The following is a 20,393-nucleotide window of genomic DNA, read 5'->3' as shown; positions in this document are numbered from 1 at the left end:
TTTATGGTTGTTGGGATTCAACAAGGCCATGTTAAAATCCCCACAGACATAATTGACTTTTTTGCTTTTCTTTAGCGAATACCCTTTCCATATTATAAAGATTTCAATGTTTGAACCAGGTTTCCTATACACACAACTGACAGTGACATTTTTCTTTTTTTCCAATACATATTTCAATAGTAACACACTCCATTAAATCATCCATGATTACTGACATATTGTCCACAACCTTGTGAGGTCAACAAATAGAGCCACATCTCCTCCAGTTTTGCTCCCTCTATTAATGCAATTAAGTTCCTATCCCTGCAAAACAAAATCTGTACCTCTCTCTTCGTTAAGCCATGTTTCTAAGATGGCTTTAATGTTAAAAGGCTTTTTGAACTGCATTAGATATTCTTTTATACTTTGGAAGTTTGCATATAAATTCTACTGTTAAAATGAATAATATTTATCCCATGTTCAGCAGTAATATTGTTAAAATGTTTTCTGTATAATAACAGCAACTGGTGTTTGTTTTTAAAAAGATTATGTTCCGGATCTATAACCTGTTCATATTCTATTAAGTTTTGTTCCAAGTTATCACATTGCCTCAATGGGCTTTACAGTCTGTAAAGTGAACGACATCCTCTGTCCTTAGACCCTCGATTCGAGTGAGGAAAAACTTGCCATCTTCATGGAAAAAAAAAGAGAGAAAAAAGACGACGGAAGAAACCTCAGGGAGAGCCACAGAGGAGGGATCCCTCTTCCAGGACGGACAGTCATGCAATAGATGTCGCATGTACAGAAAGAACAGAAATCACAGTTTACAGGTTGCATTGACAGAAAATCTGATAAAAATTATATATGTAAAGTATGTGGATCCAGGAGACGACTGAGCAGGACAAGGCATCGTCAGGGGGTGCCCGAGCCACACGACCTCCTGTCCATCGTGGTGACCTGGAAGAGGGCAGGCCACACAGGATAATTAGTAGTAGAGAGAGAGATCAGAATGAGATGGCCTCAAAATTTACAGGAATACAGTTATAAGGAGATAGCGAAAGAAGGAGAGGAACGATCCAACGGAGCCCGGGTGTGACAATCCAGATCTGACAGTATGTGGGGCTGTAGGAGCCAGGAGAGGTAGATGGTCTCTGGGGCCTGAGTTCATCAGAAGGGAGCCTGAATGAAAAGAGAGTAGGAGGAGAAAGAGGGGGAGAAAGTGACACAGCTTGCACCTTGTGGGAACAGAAAGAAAAACAAGGTTATAGAAATGCAATGTTAATCAGAATAAGCAGATTATTACTAGTCGGCAGGACAATGTGGCGTCTAATACTATAGCTTACTCACTGAGACTGAGTTGACCCACCGAAGAAGCTAGCAGTCGATGTCAAGGACTAATTAAAGGCCAAGTCAAAAAAGTGAGTTTTGAGTTTAGATTTAAAGGCGTCAATAGAGCCAGATTGTCTAATATCAGCTGGGAGGTTATTCCAGAGGAAGGGGGCCCGATAGGAGAAAGCCCTGCAGCCAGCTGACTTCTTCTTAACCCTGGGAACCATCAGGAGCCCTGAATTTTGAGAGCATAATGCACGAGTTGGAGAATACAGTATAATAAGACAGTTTTGTATGTCATCAGCAGCACCTTAAAGTCTGATCTTATATGTATTGGGAGCCAGTGCAGTGAGGCTAAGATTGGTGTAATATAATCAAATTTTCTTCTACGTGTTAAAACTCTAGCTGCAGCATTTTGAACCATCTGAAGACTTTTAGTGCTCCCATGTGGAAGACCCGAAAATAAGGCATTGCAGTAATCCAGCCTAGACGAGACAAAGGCCGTGGACAGGAAGGACCTAATTTTGGCCATATTGCGCAGGTGGTAAAAAGCGATCTTGGTAATTTCTTTTATGTGCCGATGGAAAGAGAGGCTAGAGTCAAAAGTAACACCTAAATTCTTAACAGTTGAACTTTGATCACGTGACAGTAACTCTCGACAATTGTGTTATTTCTCAAAGAGGTGTCTCTGTCGAGGGGGAGCAATGACCAGCATCTCAGTTTTATCCGAATTTAGGAGCAGGACATTTTCTGACATCCAGCTCTTCACGGCACACAGGCAGGTCTCCAATTTGGCGATTTGAGATTTATCATCAGCTTTGATTGGCACATACAGCTGAGTGTCGTCCACATAGCAGTGGAAATGTATTCCCTAACTCTGTATTCCCAAACTCCGAGTATGGAACGCCATACTTCACATCAGTAAATATCGATGTAGTACTTTTATAAGAAACACATTGTGTTCTCGGTCTAACAATATGCCGTGATCTGTGGTGTCAAATGCAGCACTGAGATCTAGTAACAGAAGCACTGAGGTCTAAATCTAAAGTAAGTAAGTAAGATGTCCTTTACCACTTTAGTAAGGGCAGTTTTGGTGGAGTGACAGGCTCTGAAAGCTGATTGAAAAGGTTCCAGGAGATTGTTATTAGTTAGGTAGCCTGAAAGTTGCTGGGACACAACTCTTTCTAAGATTTTGGAGAAGAAGGGAAGGTTGGATACTGGCCTATAATTATTTAGAGATCCTGGGTCACGCTGGGGTTTCTTAAGTAGAGGCTTAACCACAGCAGACTTAAAACTAGCAGGGACAACACCTGTCATTAGCGATAAGTTAACAATATTTAACATTGTAGGTCCCAGTGCTGGCCATAGATCCTTAAACAGTTTTGCCAGAAGGGGGTCCAGGATGCAGGTAGTTGGCTTTGAGGATGAGACAATTTTAGACAATATCTCAGGGGAGATATTTTCAAAATTGTTTAGAACCGGGGCTAACTGAGAATCGGCAGAAGGCTGTTTTATAATAAACTTTGACGAGGAAGCCAGAGATGATGAATTAATTTTGGCTCTAATATCATCAATTTTATTGCAAAAGAAATCTAAGAAATCATTTGCAATAAAGGATGTACAGCTCACAGACTGTGGTTTCTGAGTAAGTTTAGCCACAGTGTCAAAGAGAAATCTAGGATTGTGTTTATTATTGTTTATTAGGCCAGATAAATATGCTGTTCTAGTGGCATTAAGAGCACGCTTGTAATTAGACGCCATGCAAGATGAAAAACTACTAATTTAGATTTTCGCCATGCACGTTCCATTTTCCTGCAGGCCTGTTTGAGATCTCGGGTTTCATCAGTAAACCAGGGAGAAGATTTCTTTGGTCGTCTTGTCTTGGTAGAGACCGGTGCCACAGAATCGAGGAGAGAAACGATTACCGGGTTAACTTAATTGGTGAATTTTTCCACAGGCTTTGTCGCAATCGCAAAAGGGGCCAGGACCCATGCCAATTTATCACCGAGTGTCGCTATGATTGCCGGGCTGATATGACGAGAGGTGGAAACATTTGTGTCATTGATACAGGGACAGGCTAATGACACTTCAAATGTAATAAGAGAGTGGTCCGACACAGCAGAGGAGACGGAAGCAACATTCAGGGCTGACACATCTAATCCATGGGAAAGGATCAAATCCAGAGTGTTACCACTGGAATGAGTAGGTTCATGAACGAGCTGAGTAAAGCTAGAAATATCGAGCAGACCCAAAAAAGCTTTACTTAGAGCAGTGGTTCTCAACTATTTTCTGTCATCCCTCCCCTAGAGGACAGAAATGTTTTCACGCCCCCCCTGAATTGAAATATTATTGAGAACCTGAGTTAACATCTGCAACAACTTAAAACAATTTCCAAGTTTAGTTTATTAACTCAATTTGTAACATTTAAACAAGACTGTGTGATTCTCAAAACAGAGAAAAAAGCGCAAATGATTCACTGGGATGTGCATTTTTATAGACTAAACACAGTAACATTCAAAACTTTAAACTGTAAACATTGGTCACTTGTCAGCTTCATCAGCTTATTCCTTTTCAAAAAGGACTTTTACATTTTTTTTGTGCTAAATTTGCAACAATATTGCTTTTTTTTTTAAACGTTATTTTACTACGCACTGACAAATCTAAACATGTACACAATTATCATCATATGGATGCAGTTAATGTGTTGTGATTGGGATCCTGACCCACCAAACATCCTGGAAAATGACAGTTACATTTTTCTCTTAATTACATAATTACATAATCACCCATCAGTAAACGGGAGGCTGTCTGACTGTCACTCGCAGGGAGGGAGGCTGTTTTATGGAGGAAAGATCACTGAAGTCTCGGTCAGTAGGGCTGACTTAGCAGTGATTTTTTTTACCGCGACAAACACTTGCCGAGTTAAAGTTTTTTGCCGGGGACAGACGCTGTTTTTCGGGCAGAAATGTGACGAAGAGTCGGTTGGACCGACAGGCTGACAGACACTTTTCCACATATAATTGCTGTATTTTTTTCCTCATAATTTGCCAAAGACACAACCAGTTACCACGTTACTGTTGTTTGGTCCTGTAACATTGCTTTGTGGGACATTTCTCTATATTTTATTGAGTGTCGGACCTGTTTAGTTATCACACAGTGAACACCATCAGATCGACAACCCCCCGCTCCCCACCGTCGGCCTATCTGCTCACACTGGTTCGGTTCGCCAATACTGTGCCTCTGATACCTCCGTAGCAGCATCAGAGGCGGAGGGAAATTTCACCCCTCGCCGCATCTGAAACTTTCACACAGAGGCAGATGGGGAGAATTGGCGCAGGATCCCCGCATGCAAACAGCAGTGTGAATGGGGCTACTAATAATGACAGTGAAAAATGAAAATGAAATGAAAGTCCTGACCTGCCTCTCACGCCCCCCGACACCTCACTGCGCCCCCCACCATTTGAGAAGTACTGACTAGGAGAGTCAGAAGGCTTATTTAAGTGGATATTGAAATCCCCAATAATTAGGATCTTATCTGAACTAGTTACAAGATCTGCAATAAATTCACCGAATTGTTCTAGGGACTGGGAATAAGGCCCTGGAGGTCTGTAGATTACCACCAGGGGAAAGCCTGTTCCCTGGACAAGGCCGTTACTACTTGATGGAGATGGTTTTAACACCAGGGCCTCAAAAGAAGTAAATTTAATTTCCTGGTTGGAGCTTAAACTGAAAATAGATAGATTTAGATTAGAGCAACGCCTCCTCCCTGTTTAGAGGCCCGAGCAACATGGGCATAGTTATAATCAGGAGGGGAGGCTTCATTTAATGGCAGAAAAGTATTAGATTTCAGCCACGTTTCACATAAGCCAATCATGTCCAGCTTATGATCAGTAATCAAATCATTAATCAGTAAGGCTTTGGTTGACAGTGATCTAATATTAATAAAGCCAGATTTGAGGGGTTTTGAGCTCATTTGAGCTGCAGTTTACAGTGATAGGCCTTTCAGTGGAGCTCATGGTAGATAATTTAGGAATTGGAACAAGGTACCTTTTAGTAGTTAGATTTGGCTGCCTATGCAGGTAGGGATGACGGGATGCCGGGATGCCATTGTGATTAGCTTTGGTATTTTATTATGCAAGACTGTAAGGTGCTTGCTAAGACATTTCCCCACTGTCAGAGGTGGAGATCAAGATTAAATTATTGTGGTTTATAGGGGTGTCAACATCTACACGTGTAAACGGGTACGCGGATAATAAATCAAAACCGTTTAGAAAAGTTTACACGTCATTTTTCCCCCTCGTTTATTTCTCACCAATATATAGGTCTATAGTATTTTTAGGGGTGATAATGTTGCCTAAAAGCTTCAGATAATAACATTAACTAACTATACAATTAAATGTTCCCACGAGTGCAGTTATCCGCATACATAATAGATGCATAGGGCACAATGTTACGTTGATATATAAAAAAACCCACAGCCACAGCCATTTGTGTTTTTCAGACCAGCAAGACCACTTAAAGGCAAGACAGCTGCTGTGTAGAATAGGCTGCGGAGGACTTGGGAAGAGTGCGGCGCTCATCTCCTCCATGCGCAAATGTCGTCCTGCTGAAAACAAAAACTGTTAGTTTTTTTCGATTGCTAAGACGCATTGGTCGAAACTGAAGCGACATGTTCAAAACTCTTAAGCCCACATGCATTTCTGTTTTGCAGACTGTGTTAACTGTGTCTCGCTTATTACTTTCAAACGAAGTGCATTCAGTGACCACAGTCACCAAAATGGATGAAGTCTTTTCTCATTCACTAGTTCACACCTGCAAAACACTATGCTTTAACAGCACATTTTTCAAATGCTAACACACTTTGTTCAAAACAGTTAAAAACATACTCAAAACAGAATGATAGGGGGAAAAAACACCGGGAATTTCTGCTGCAGCCACATTGAAATCTATTGAAATAGATAAATATCAAAATATTGACAATAAAAATAAATAAAACGAAGATGCAATTCCAAACAGCTGATGGTAGTTTTCAGCTGAAAACTGATTCAGGTGATCTGCGTTTGGCCTCATTAGAAAGCATATGTTGGAGCCTATTGATTCTTTGTATTAATTATTTGGAAAATGGTATATGGTAATGGTATAAAATAATGCTAATGATAAGGATGACTATTCAGGATATATATTGTACGTGAACTATTATTTATGATCATTTTGCTGCTCAGGTCCCTCCTCCTAGTCAGGCCATCCTCCTCCTGTGATTAGGGAGAGAGGACAGCTGGTTTGTGCTTTTGTCTGTTTTTTGTGTTGAAGGAGTGAGGAGTGAAACAGTTTATCAACCACTAAATTACGTTTTTTATTTGCTCATTGTCTGAAGTCAACCCGGAGAATATTTCTGTTTATGTAAATAAATTAAAAACTTTTTGTTGAAACTGGAAACATCTCCGCGAGTGCTTATTATTTAGTGAGTCGTGGCCCTCCTCCTCAGAAACTACTCTGAAGTTTTTTATCTTTTTTGAATGCAAGAGTAGCCATAACAAGTTGATAAACTCCACTGAAGACTCGAAGGAAAGTGGAGAGTCGGCGGATCAAGCGGATCACTCGCCGACAGATGAAGAAAGCAGCCGGTGGGCCGTGAGTAAAATCAGCTGATCGACTTTATGAACGAATGCGCCGTTGCGCTACAAAGAAACAATTGAACACTATGGAAGGCAAAGTTGTGGACTGTGGATGTGAATTGCAATAAAACGGGGATGTTGGAATGATGTTTAAGAATGAACCTAACGGAAATTAAAGGAATTTGTGTGGTTATTTGTGATGATGTCTTACACACCTGAGACCGCAACTGAGTCTGAGGACATGTTGAAATCGCGCATTGCTTTGCGCAGAGGCAGATTGGGAGCATGCACGAGGAGGACAAATGAAATAAAGGCTTTGATGACTGACGTTGGAAATGTTGATAAAGTCAATGACACATTTGAAGTATTTAAAGGAGCTGTGGATGAATTTAGAATGCTCACAAATCTGTGCAAGAGCTCTTATCAGAGGAGGAAAAGGAAAATGATTATTATGACTGGTATGAACCCAGAATAACTAACCTGAATTATTTCATGAAAGATGTTGAAACATGGAAAAGAGAAATTGCACAATCAAAAGTTGGACCACTGGACAGCATATCAAATGTGTCACACAAATCAAAGTCTTCCACTGGATCATCAACCTCCAGATCTTCCTCAGTCTCCTCAGAGTTAAAAAAGGCCAAAGCGGAACTAGCTGCTGTGATGGCTCGAGCTGCTGCATTGAAAGAAAAACACACTTTGCAACTGGAGGAAACAAAACTGAAAACAAAGATGGAGCAAATGGAGCTGGAAGCAGACCTCGCAGCCTCAACTGCTAAAATAAAAATCCTTCAAAGTGATGAGGTGGATCAGGAAGCTCTGGGTGATGGCATGAAGGAGTATTATGACTCTCACTATGAACCAGAAACAATGGAGAGCAATGTGGAATTTGCACAGTTAGGTGCAATACCCAAAACTCCACTTCACCAAACCATCTTAAGTCTCCACAGACCTCCACCTACAAGGGGTACCAACACACCAGAAAATAAACCTCAAAACAAGAATTTAACTGAAAAACATAAAAAATGAAACTGCAAATCATAATCACACCATAACTAATGCTGCTCATGATAACTTGGATGTGGTTATTCAAAGACAAAATGACATAGCAGAACTCATTGTCTCACAGCAAAACCTGTCTCTGTTACCTGCAAAAGAGATTTCTGTGTTTGATGGTAACCCATTGGCATATCAGTCTTTTATCCATGCATTTGAACACTTGATTGAAGACGAGACTAAAAATAATCAGGACAGACTCTACTACCTTGAGCAGTTTACCTCTGGTTTACCAAGAGACTTGGTTCGCAGCTGTTTGCACATGGATGGGAGCAGGGGCTATAGTGAAGCAAGACACCTCTTAAAAGAGCACTTTGGGAATGAAATGAAAGTTTCTGGAGCTTACCTGGAAAAAGCCTTGAACTGGACAGCGATTAAAGCTGAGGATGGGAAAACGCTGCATGCATATGCAATGTATTTGAGAGCATGTTGTAATGTAATGCAAGATTTACAGTATTTAGAGGAACTCGAGATCCCATCAAACCTAAGGCGAATAGCATCCAAACTACCCTACAAACTCCGGGAAAGGTGGCGAACCACAGCCTATGAGACACAACAGAGAACTGGCAGGAGAATCAGATTTCAGCACCTTGTGGATTTTGTGGAAAAACATGCTAAGATGCTTTTGGATCCGTTGTTCGGGGACATTCAAGACCAAATGACAACAAAAAAGTCTATCCCAAGAAGCAAAAGTGAACCAAAATTAATAAGAGGCAAAAACAGCAGCTTCGCTACTTCAGTAGCAGTGAATACAGAGAAAGCAGGATGCGCTGTAAAACACACTCTGATCGACCGCCCACAATTCAAAACACAGTCACATGACAACAAGGTTAAATTCTTAAGAAGCCATGGATACTGCTTTGGTTGCCTACTAAAAGGTCATCTAAGCAAAAATTGTAAAAGAAGATTAATGTGTCAAGTTTGTCAAATGAAACATCCTACTGTACTTCATATTCAAAGTGCAAAAGGCCCAAAACAGGAAAATCAACCAAAAGCCACTGCTGAGACAGAAGATAACCCCATAAGCAGTGCTCTTGTTTCAGCAGGTGATGCAACTGGGGCCGGGAGAGACTGTGCACTTGCGATTGTTCCAGTCAGAGTTAAGGTGGCAAAAGGGAGCAGGTATATTCAGACCTATGCCTTCCTCGATCCAGGCAGCACAGCAACATTTTGCACAGAAAATCTAATGAACCTGTTGAATGCGAAAGGACGCAAAACAGAGATACTTTTGCGAACAATGGGACAGGAAAACCCTGCAGGGACCTATGAGGTCAGAGGACTGGAGGTGGGAGACTTGGAGGGCTGCACATATCTGGACCTGCCGAAAGTTTACACGCAGAACAAAATCCCTGTCTCAAAGGAAAACATAATCACAGAAGCTGATTTGGAGAGGTGGCCTTATCTCAGTTAAAGGAAATTGAGGCAGACATTGAACTCCTCATTGGGACTGATGTTCCTCGAGCAATGGAGCCATGGAAAATAATAAACAGTCATGATAATGGACCATATGCAGTCCAAACCTTACTGGGATGGGTGGTAACTGGACCACTCAGTGTTAATAGTCCTGCAGAACGTGCTGGGCCCATTGCAGTGTCAAGTAACAGAATCTCTGTTGTCGAGTTGAAGGATCTACTCATCAGACAATATAACCAGGATTTCTCTGAGAACATGTATGAGGAGAAAATTGAGATGTCAGTTGAGGATAAACGTTTTATGGAGATTGATTCCAGCTCAGCATTCCTTAAAGATGGCCACTGTCATTTACCACTGCCTTTCAGGGATAAAGACAAGGTCATGCCTGATAACTATGATACGGTAAAGGAACGCACACTGCACCTTATGAAAAAATTTAAGAAGGATAAGACGTATGCCGAGGAATACACCTCCTTCATGGAGGACATTCTCAAAAAGGGTTATGGAGAGAAGGTTCCACCTCAGCAGCTTCGCAGAGGGGATGGACGGGTCTGGTATATCCCACATGATGGCATCTACCACAAGCGAAAACTCAAACTGAGGGTGGTGTTTGACTGTACATCCTCATTTCAAGGAACGTCTCTGAATAAGGAGCTCCTCCAAGGTCCAGACTTAACAAACGCCCTCATCGGAGTGCTATTAAGGTTTCGCCAAGAACAAACTGCAGTTATGGCAGACATTGAGGCAATGTTTTATCAAGTACATGTTGATGAAAAGGACAGAGACTTTCTGAGGTTTTTGTGGTGGCCAGAGGGTGATATCAGCAAACCGCTTGATGTTTACAGGATGAAAGTTCACCTCTTTGGCGCTGTATCATCCCCGAGCATTGCTAATTTTGCCCTGCGTCAAACTGCTGATGACAACCAGAAGCATTACTCTGATGAAGTTATGAAAACCATCAAAACTAACTTATGTGGGCGATTGCCTCCGATCTGTGGCAACAGCAGACCGAGCCATAAAGCTTGTCAAAGATCTCACTAAAGCCTGCGATCAGTGAGGTTTCACATTGACAAAATGGGTCAGCAATAACTGTGAGGTGTTAGCAAGCATTCCTGAGCATCACAGAGCAAAGGCAGTCAAGGAACTGGACCTGGGTAAAGAAAAGCTGAAAGAACAAATCACAGTCGAGCCTGCACTTGGAATCCACTGGAACACCCACAGTGACACCTTCAGCTTTAAAGTAACTGTCAACAGCCGGCCTGCAACCAGAAGAGGTATACTCTCCACAGTAAGTTCAGTTTATGACCCATTAGGTTTTCTCTCTCCTTTCATCCTGAAAGCCAAACAACTACTGCAAGAGCTCTGCAAATCCAGGTATGGATGGGATCAAGTTATTCCACAGGAATTTGCAATGCCCTGGCAGAGATGGATCGGGGAATTAATTCAGTTACGTGGGTTTCAAGCAGCAAGATGTATAAAGCCTGAGAACTACGACCCTGAGGTGAAAAAGGAGGTCACAGTTAACAGTGTGGAAAAGGAGATCACAGTTAACTGTGAGGATTGAAAACCAACATCCGATATGCACATTAATCAAGTATCACTCATCATGGAACCGACTTCAGAGGTCTGTAGCCTGGATATTGAAGGTGAAAAAACTACTTAAATTGCTAAGTCAGCTAAGAAGGAGTCAGACACACTGCCTGGTGAGTCAGCTATCCACCTGGAGATGGCAAACTTCCTAACCACAGACTCATGCATAAATGCTATACGCAGATTCATCTGCAGGAGAGGAGCAGTTATAAGTATCAGGACGGACTGTGGGACAAACTTTGTCGGGGCTCAAAGGGAACTACAAGAAGCTTTGAAAGAGCTGAATCATCAGAAGATTCAAAACACCCTTTTAACAGAGGGAGTAAAATGGACTTAACCCTCCTTTGTGAGCCCACCACGGCGGAGTCTGGGAAAGACTGATCAGACTAGTCAAAAAGATCCTCACATCTGTTCTAATACAACAAACGCTGGACGATGAAACTCTATCAACAGCACTGTGTGAGGTAGAAGCCATCCTGAATGACCGACCGATAACTACAGTGTCAAGTGAACCCAATGATTTGGAACCACCAACCCCAAACCATTTGCTCCAACTGAAAGCGAAACAACTATGCCACCAGGAGATCATTATTCAAGGAAGAGGTGGAGACAAGCACAGTACCTTACAGATCTCTTCTGGAGATGGTGGACAAAAGAGTATCTTCCTCTCATGCAAGAAAGAAGTAAGTGGAAGAGCATAAAAAGGAACTTGAGTCCTGGAGATCTGGTCATCATTGTTGATAACACAGCACCAAGGAACTCATGGATTATGGGCCGTGTTGTAAAGACATTTCCAGATGCCAAGGGCTGTGTGAGAAGTGTTTTGGTTAAAACCAAAAGCAGTGCGATTCAACGACCAATAGATAAGCTCTGTCTTCTAATGGAGGCAGCAGGATAAATGGAGAGAGGCCGTGATTTTCCAGCCTTCACTATGGACCGTTTCAGATATTCTGACACGATTATGAACTTTGAGAAGACAGATAGTCATCATCAAGTAACTGAATGGACTTAAAGAGCATAATTAATTTCCCTTGTGTAATTGTTCTATTTTGGCTCCTTTTGAATCTTATTTATGTAATTGTTTTGCTAAAGCCAACAATTAGGGGCCGGGATGTTGGAGCCTATTGATTCTTTGTATTAATTATTTGGAAAATGGTATATGGTAATGGTATAAAATAATGCTAATGATAAGGATGACTATTCAGGATATATATTGTACATGAACTATTATTTATGATCGTTTTGCTGCTCAGGTCCCTCCTCCTAGTCAGGCCATCCTCCTCCTGTGATTAGGGAGAGAGGACAGCTGGTTTGTGCTTTTGTCTGTTTTTTGTGTTGAAGGAGTGAGGAGTGAAACAGTTTATCAACCACTAAATTACGTTTTTTATTTGCTCATTGTCTGAAGTCAACCCGGAGAATATTTCTGTTTATGTAAATAAATTCAAAACTTTTTGTTGAAACTGGAAACATCTCCGCGAGTGCTTATTATTTAGTGAGTCGTGGACCTCCTCCTCAGAAACTACTCTGACCTTTTTTGAATGCAAGAGTAGCCATAACAGCATATACAAAAGGAGTGGCTTCTGATTCTTTTTCCTGTGCAAGTATGGATCAAAGAGCAGCGGGCAAAGTTGGTAGAGAGAGAAGAGCAGCCAGGAGAGGAAGGAGTTTAGTTTTATCTCTTACTGTAATTTGTATTCTACCCCTGGAATTCTGAGATTCTGCATTATTCTGTTTACGTAATCTTTATTTTTTGTATGGTCCTGAAGTACTTATGCAAAAGCACAAATGTTCTTGAATAAATCTCTGCATTCCTGATTCAGTGTTGTTGCAATATATTACAGCATATACTATAATTTAGAACCATTAAAGTGCAAAAGATCCTATATAAAATACTGATTTACCTGACAAAAATCATTCAAACTTGAAATATAAGATGTATTTGATGTAATGTTCTTTGTTGTTAGTATTTTGCCGTTCCGTTTGTTAAGAGTGATTGTGTGTGTTGTGAGACACACTTTTGGGCATGAGATTAACTGTTGAGCTGAGCTGCAAGATGGAAATGCAGACTGTGTTAAGAGTTTTGAACATGTCGCTTCAGTTTCGACCAATGCTCCTTAGCAATCGAAAAAAAATTGTAATGGCTTTTTATTTTAGCCTTTATTGTTACGTGTTGTTGTATACATTATATTGTTGGTTGGTGTTCTGTGTCGGCTTTTTACGACCTGATCACATATCCTCGCGTCTAAAGAGGAGGAAAAAAGTTTCTGTGAATAATTGTGAGATTCCCCCTCTACTTTTTTAGCTTTGTGGATATAAAGGTGAAGTTTTTTCCTCTCACTTCAGCATACTTTGGCTTCTTTTTTAGTTTCTTTCTATCGCCAATTCCAGATTACTTTTACTATGAGACGTATTAAAATTCAGAGGCAGCTTCCGTTGCGAGAGAGGGATGCAGTTTGAACTATAAGTTTAAAAACAAATTGTACAACTGTGAGAAATAGTTAAAACAATGATTAAAGAAGAAGGTTAAACCTTTTTCAGCTTTCACTCACGTTTTCTTTTCTGTCAAAATGATAGATTTTATTTTCAACTCATTTTACTTTCTGTCATAAGTAGGCCTAAGCCTTAAAATGTTAAATGAAGCTCTGTGATTTATCTGTTATGTTGGCTTTAATTTAGTACCTATTTGAAATAGGTCTACAAGAATCAAATCAAATCAAATTTTATTTGTATAGGCCAAATTCACAAATCACAGTTTGCCTCAGAGGGCTTTACAATCTGTACAGAGACGACACCCTCTGTCCTTCGACCCTCGATTCGAGTGAGGAAAAAGCTCTTTTAACAGGGTTAAGAATAACAGAATAACGTTGAATAAACGTTTTTGTCTGATAACTACTGGAATGGCTTTGATTTAATGGGATTAGGAGGCGGTTGAATGGAGGCAACTGCGATAGAAAGAGATCATAAATCTCAGACGTGTAACCGGGTACACGTCGGTTAGAAGCCCCGCGCATATTTAGAGCATGATTCAATGAGAGAGTGGCGGGGGAAGGTGACAGTCTCAATGTTGCAAACTAGGGTATCAGTCTGGTACTCTGCACTACAATACCATGTTAACTAGACTCCACACCAGCATTGACTGTATCGCTAGCAGGCTCTCTAGTCACCTGTGACCTGCCAAATGCTACATCCCTGATGTCAAACCTGCATCAAACACCTGTCTATATTGCTAGACAAAGCAGCAGCGCCGACTCCAGTAGGATGAAGGCCATCTGCTCTCAGACCACACAACCAGTGGCTTGCTCCCGCGCCTTCCACGCCGCGACCGAGCAGGGACAAATTCCACAGCAGCTGCCGACGAGACTAAGCTAGTGCTAAGGCTAGCAGGCCTGCTATCAGGCCTGGGGCTAACACTATCTGCAGTGCCCGTGTTTCTAACTGAGAGAAGCTGTTCTAGCTCACGGACACGTCTCTCTAATAGAGACACCCTATCTGCAACTGCAGAACAGTCAGCACAAGCCATCGTAACACTTGTTTGTCGAGGCTGTGTCGACTGCGGTGAAAGGCAAAAAGCAGTGAGCTAGGCTAAGCCTAGGAAGCTAACCGGGCAGTAACAGACTACCCAGTAACAGAAAAGCGGTTCGACAAAGTACGTACAAGTTATAAAGTCTAACGTTAGCTGCAGTACAAAACCAGTTTGACTATGAAATACTCAGAAATCGAAGAAAAACAGCCAAGATGGATAGAGAAAGAGAGAGACACAGTAAACAACAGCTTTCGATCTCACAGAAGTCCCGGTATGCATCACAGGCAGCGTAAATATACTACTCTTACTCAGGAATTTCTCAGATTAGAGGTTGGGAAGAGCTAAGAGTGAAATGTAAACAGGAAGAAGACCTGGAGTGTAATTTTGAAGAAGGGGATCATTGTGTACTAGTAGTCAGTGTTTTTCTTTTAACTCTAGACATAAAATTACACAATACAATCTTATTCATAGAACATACTATACCCCTGACAGACTACATAAAATGTCTATAGTCAAAGTGCTTAATGATATTACAGGACTAACCATCCCCGCAGAGCTAAGAGTAATTCTCCTGGGTGACACATCTATGTTGAAAGTCAATAAAAACCAACTCAAATTTATTAGAATTGCCCTTATTACAGCCAACAAATGTATAGCTATGCATTGGAAAGATGTATTAGCATCATGCATACCAGGTGAAAAGACTATGTATAATTTGAAGGGTAAACCTGGAGAGTTCCAAAAGATCTGGGGTGGTTTTCTACCATATGTGGACACGGAGTCCACAATACAGTAATCCTCTTATATTTAAACAATGTCATGTGATTGTTAAACATGCTTATTCATCATTTGGTGCTGTTTCTAGCTTTATTTTTATTTGTCTTAATTTTTTTTTCTACCTCTCCCTGCCATTTAATCCCTCTCTGCAACAGTTGTGTTTTAGGCTATATATGTTTGTTTGTTTGTTTCTTTCTTTCTTTCTTTCTTTTATGATATACTGAAGGCTTGTATTTATTCTTACTAATCTGACTTGGTACACACTCTGTAGGAATGTATGGTCGGACCTGTGGGGATGGGCTGATCTGGTACCTATTTGTCATATTGTTGTACATTGCCCTTTCATTCAGCTCTAGGGTTGTTAAAAAATCTAATAAAGATATTGTTGAAGAAAAAATTTAACAATGTATATAACTATAAAGCAGTATAGTAACTGAAACTCTTACCACCATGTTTTCCCTCTCCACTTGAATGCAAACAAAAATGTAGAGCATGAGGGGTGGTAAGAGCTTCTTCCCCTCTGGGCTTCGTCATCATCAATCAAATCTCCACTGCATTCAACTACAAAGTATCCTTTGCAGAATGAAACTCGGGTGAATAAACCACGTCCTGTAAGAAAAAAATTAAGGACAAAAAAAACAAATTATGTCCACTACAATTGTTTTTTGATCTGTAGCTAAATGTATAAAAACACACACTGTAGATAAAGAACGAGAATTTATGAAAAAGTGGTAGTGGTGTGCTCACGCCCTGTCTTTATACTGTCAAACTAAATAAAATGCTGGAGCTCTTAAAGAATAGGGTCAACATGAGAAAAAAAAGCAATGGAGCAGGACAAAAATACTTGAGTTGGATTTAAATGCCTCTGTTCAAAACATGGCTACTTATGGAACGATAAAACACTGCCCTGTTTCAACCTAAAAGGCATTCATCAGGGTACAAAATGGTGAACAGAGGGCAAAAATGTTTATAACCTTGGTAAGGGGGGCCACCTAATCCTGACTGAGTGAGAATTGTGGAGTCATCACATCATCTCCATGCCCTGTATTTGTTCTTTTCATGCACTAAACCAGCTGAGTCCAATCAGCACAGCTCTTCAGCCAGGAAGGTGAGCTAATTAGTGAATGCACCTGGTTCAGTGACTGAGCAGAACAAATACATGGCATGGAGATGACTTGATGACTCCACAATTCCCACCTCTGGTGAATACAGGAGGCTGACATCAGGACATCCCAATACAAGTCACGTTTAAGACGACACGCCTCCCCCACATGTTCTTCCTGTACAGTACATCCTACACTTATAAGAAATACCCAAACATTAAATTGCATCCATTATTATATCCATCACAAGAACACATTCCTGTACCTTGCCATGTTTTGAATAAAGGATTTTAAATCAATTTTTATCATTTTTATCTTCCACTTCCTGCTTTTTCCCTTTTCAACATTTAAGTTCACTTCATGGCTGCATGATTGAGATGTGCTGCCAACTGCCAGCTATTAAGGTGACCCTGCTGGTATACGGTTCAGCCACGCAGCTGCTGCTGAGGTGATACATGCAGGCAGTGCATCACCTCAGCAGAGGGAGGAGGACAGGATGAATGGCTGTTACTGTATGACGTCTGTATTCTGTATCCTTTCTAAACTTTACTCAATATTACGATTTCAAGAATATGTATTTATTTTACCGACATTTTGACTAATTTCTAGTGATATATTAGTTTATATAGTGGTTTTTCCTGCTGTTAGCTTTACTGTTGCTGCTCTAGAAACAACATAATGTAACATAAAAATTAATAAAAAATTATCATCATCTGTTTCTGAATCTATTCTTGGAAAAAGAAAATAGTAAGCAAAAGAACTGATAAGGAGTATATGTACTGATAAGAAACTTATCACCACTTGTCCATCTATACATCTAGATAGACAGCCAGATAAACAATAACACATTTAACACTAACAACAATAACATTTATTCTCAGCAACAGGCTGCTCCTCCCTAAGTGCAAAACAAACAGACTCAAAGACTCCTTTGTCCCACGAGCCATCAAACTCTATAACTCTGCACTTGGTGGGAGGGGGAGGAGTAGCAGGAGAGTGGGGGTGGGGAAGGTGCATTCAACATGACCTGAACACCTAGATCTGTAGTGCTGTAAATGTGCAGTAACTACAGTAACTGTACAATATCTCTGTGCAATAACAACAATAACTGTGCAATATCTACTGTGCAATGTACCATTTTTCTTACATTATATTTTTGTATTTATATTTTTATACTTGCACTGTACCTGTCCTACACACAACTGTGCTCTTTTTATGCTTTTACTTCTACCTTTGTCTATTTGAACTCTGTGTGCTTTTCTTTTCTTTTTACTTTTTTACTGTACTGTCGGTGTTTGTGATGCTGCTGGAACCTCAATTTCCCTGAGGGAACCTTCCCAAGGGATAAATAAAGTACAATCTAATGTAATCTAACACCATCTTACCTTTCACTGATGTGCTTCACCTCCAATCTCCATGTTTTGTCAGTCTTTAAAACAACATGGTGACAGGCATCTTTAAGAAGACTGATCCTTGGTGGCATTTCAAACTGCAAAGAAATTAATAAAAAATGAGATAGCTTAGGCATCAGTTCTAGTTACATTAGATTACACGGTTTTAAACAAAATGTTACCTGAGTAACATATGGACTCTTCCCCTTAGCAAACTGAAAAACAGGAAGTGCAAACATTCCATTTTTACCATCTCTCTCCACCTGCCACTTTTGAAGCATTTAAACAGATGACGAGACTCAAACAACAGAGTACTTGGTCTTCTGTTCTTTTTATTGTGCTATGCCAACTCAATTTTTGTTAAATCCAGCCTAAACTTAGTTGTGAAACATTGACTTTATTGTGTAATGAAATCAATCAGTACAGTCGAGTCTAGATCAGGGTAAACCTTTTCAGACGCACCTTCCAACAATCGCCCAGTAGTCTATCTTAATTTATCCAAAGCAATTTATTGCGATCCCAAACAAACTCCATAAATCAGGAAGCACAATTCCAAACGATCAACCAATGGATAATCTACAAATGAAACGAAACGAAACTGATAGTAAACTGATGGTATTCGGTGGTTTTCAGTTAAAAAACTGTATGATCACCCCGTCCATGTCCAAGCGAAAACACTTCCTGCTTTCCCGTTTAAACACACCTGACAATTAATCATCAAGCCACAGATGATACCATAAGCAAATCATAGGGGGAGCAATCATTCCAACTAACCAAGGCATAACACTGTTTCATGAAAATATGTAGCCTACAATAATATAATAATTCTAAACATAAAAATAAAACACATAAATACCAGTATTCAAACAGAAACATTTCATATATGAGCAATATGGCTCCAACAGTAGGTTCCCTAAATCCTTCATTTAACATATTGCTCGTTTATTATTTTCTTCTATGATAAAAAGATATATATTCTCTGAATTTGATTTCCACTGGAATGATGGATTTTAATTAATATTCCAAGCAAAGCCTGGCTTGCTACACTGCTTAATAACTATAACCAACCAACATTAAAATCGTTCGAAATTAACAGCGCCTTGTCTGAAAAGCATGGCTCTAAAAACTCTGCCTGCTTCAATATGGTTGGATTATCGTCGCCCACATAAGCATGACTTCAGGTTAAATTGTGATCGAGTCAAGTGCTGCGAAACCAATCACCCATCCCCCCACACCAGGTGTGATGGACTCGGTGAATATAGCCGCTATACTCCTACCCTGGCACAGATAAAAAAGAAAAATAAATAAAATAACTGACACCCGAACATGCAAATGACCTTAATTTTAACGAGTCAGTCCACCATGGTACCCGAAAACTCTGATAACTGTCTTAATTAGCTGACTGTTAACTCTAGCAAGTGCTAATTAGTGATACACCTGTGTTCGGCTAGCGACCCTTAAACAAGAAAGCCGACAGTTTTAGTAAATAAATAAATGACTACACAACGCATCAAACTGTCATGGCATTACGCTACTGTATATCTCAAGAAAATACTGAATACTTACTGAACACGCCGCTTGTTTACCCTGTTTCATCGACTTCAGCGGTGGCACGGAGCTGTTGCTGTGGCTCGGAGTTGTTACGCTGGCGGTTGTATGACAGCCAACTTCCGGTCAGATTTCACATTAAAAGCATACCGGCGGAAGTCACAATGTAATGGCGATTTAACGAAGGAAAGGTAACGTGCTACTCAGCAAATTAAATGAATAATATTTTTTTATTCAAAGAAACTTCTTCCAGTTGACCCGCATGCCTTTGGGTGAACACTAGTTGAGATTTAATGAGCTTTCTTCAACAGTGGTTTTATCTTTGCCACTCTACAATAAAGCTTTGACTGATGAAGAACCCAGGCAACAGTTGTTGTATACCGAATTTTCAGCTTTCCCCCATTTCTGAAAATGTTTCTTTTTTTGTATATTTTTTTATATATAAGAGGAAAACATCCAAAGGGGTGAATAATACAAATCCATATACAGTATATATACATATTTATGTGCATAAGCGTGAGTTGAAACAAACAAAAGATCAAAAAACAAAATATAAAGGATTCATTTTACCACATTCACAAAGTACATGCAAGGTACATACAGTATTACTGATCCTTGATACTATCAATTAACAAGTATACATTAGGACAGACCTGGAATGTTAATGCTCAAGGAGAATTATAGTTGAATCTTAGCTTTATCATCTGTCTTTCTTATTAATTAACCTGATCAGGGCACAAGATGAAGAGTAACAATCCACAAAATTAAGCGTGTTTGGTGACTGAACTGTATCTTGTATTTATCCACTGTACAATAACACAATGCCATATACAGTCCTCTATATTTATTTTCATTTTCTTCTTATCTCTACTTTCTATTTTTAACCAAGAATTTATTGTTTATTTTTAGCTAAGAGTTTATTGTTCATTTTTTTTCTTATTTTTATATGTATATATATATTTATACACCCGTTTGCGAGTAGTTGTTGTTGTTGTTTGCAAACTGCCTTGTGTGCTGCTCCCTTACTTTGTAAGCAGCTGGAAATTCAATTTTCCTGAGGGAGTCATCT

At 40.1% G+C, this 20,393-nt stretch overlaps 1 long non-coding RNA gene across 2 annotated transcripts in view; it reads right to left on the bottom strand.

The window, feature by feature from the left end:
• LOC311253827 overlaps positions 1-19,431 on the bottom strand; it is a 34,650-nt gene extending 15,219 nt beyond the window's left edge. Inside the window, exons 1-4 of one of the 2 annotated variants that reach the window (XR_014621943.1) lie at positions 19,343-19,431; positions 17,771-17,874; positions 15,729-15,891; positions 378-1,214 (exon numbers count right to left, since the gene is read on the bottom strand). This is a non-coding gene — a long non-coding RNA (uncharacterized lncRNA). Of the gene's footprint in view, positions 1-377; positions 1,215-15,728; positions 15,892-17,770; positions 17,875-19,342 lie in introns of those variants that run through there. The other variant, XR_014621942.1, reaches the window with a different exon arrangement.
• Positions 19,432-20,393: the final 962 nt, after the last annotated feature.

The sequence above is a fragment of the Pagrus pagrus genome (assembly GCF_965226575.1).
Source record: "Pagrus pagrus genome assembly, contig: HAP1_SCAFFOLD_51, whole genome shotgun sequence".
Classification (NCBI taxonomy): domain Eukaryota; kingdom Metazoa; phylum Chordata; class Actinopteri; order Spariformes; family Sparidae; genus Pagrus; species Pagrus pagrus.
Note: the sequence above shows the minus strand (reverse complement) of the source record. Positions and strands in the feature narration are given on the sequence as shown.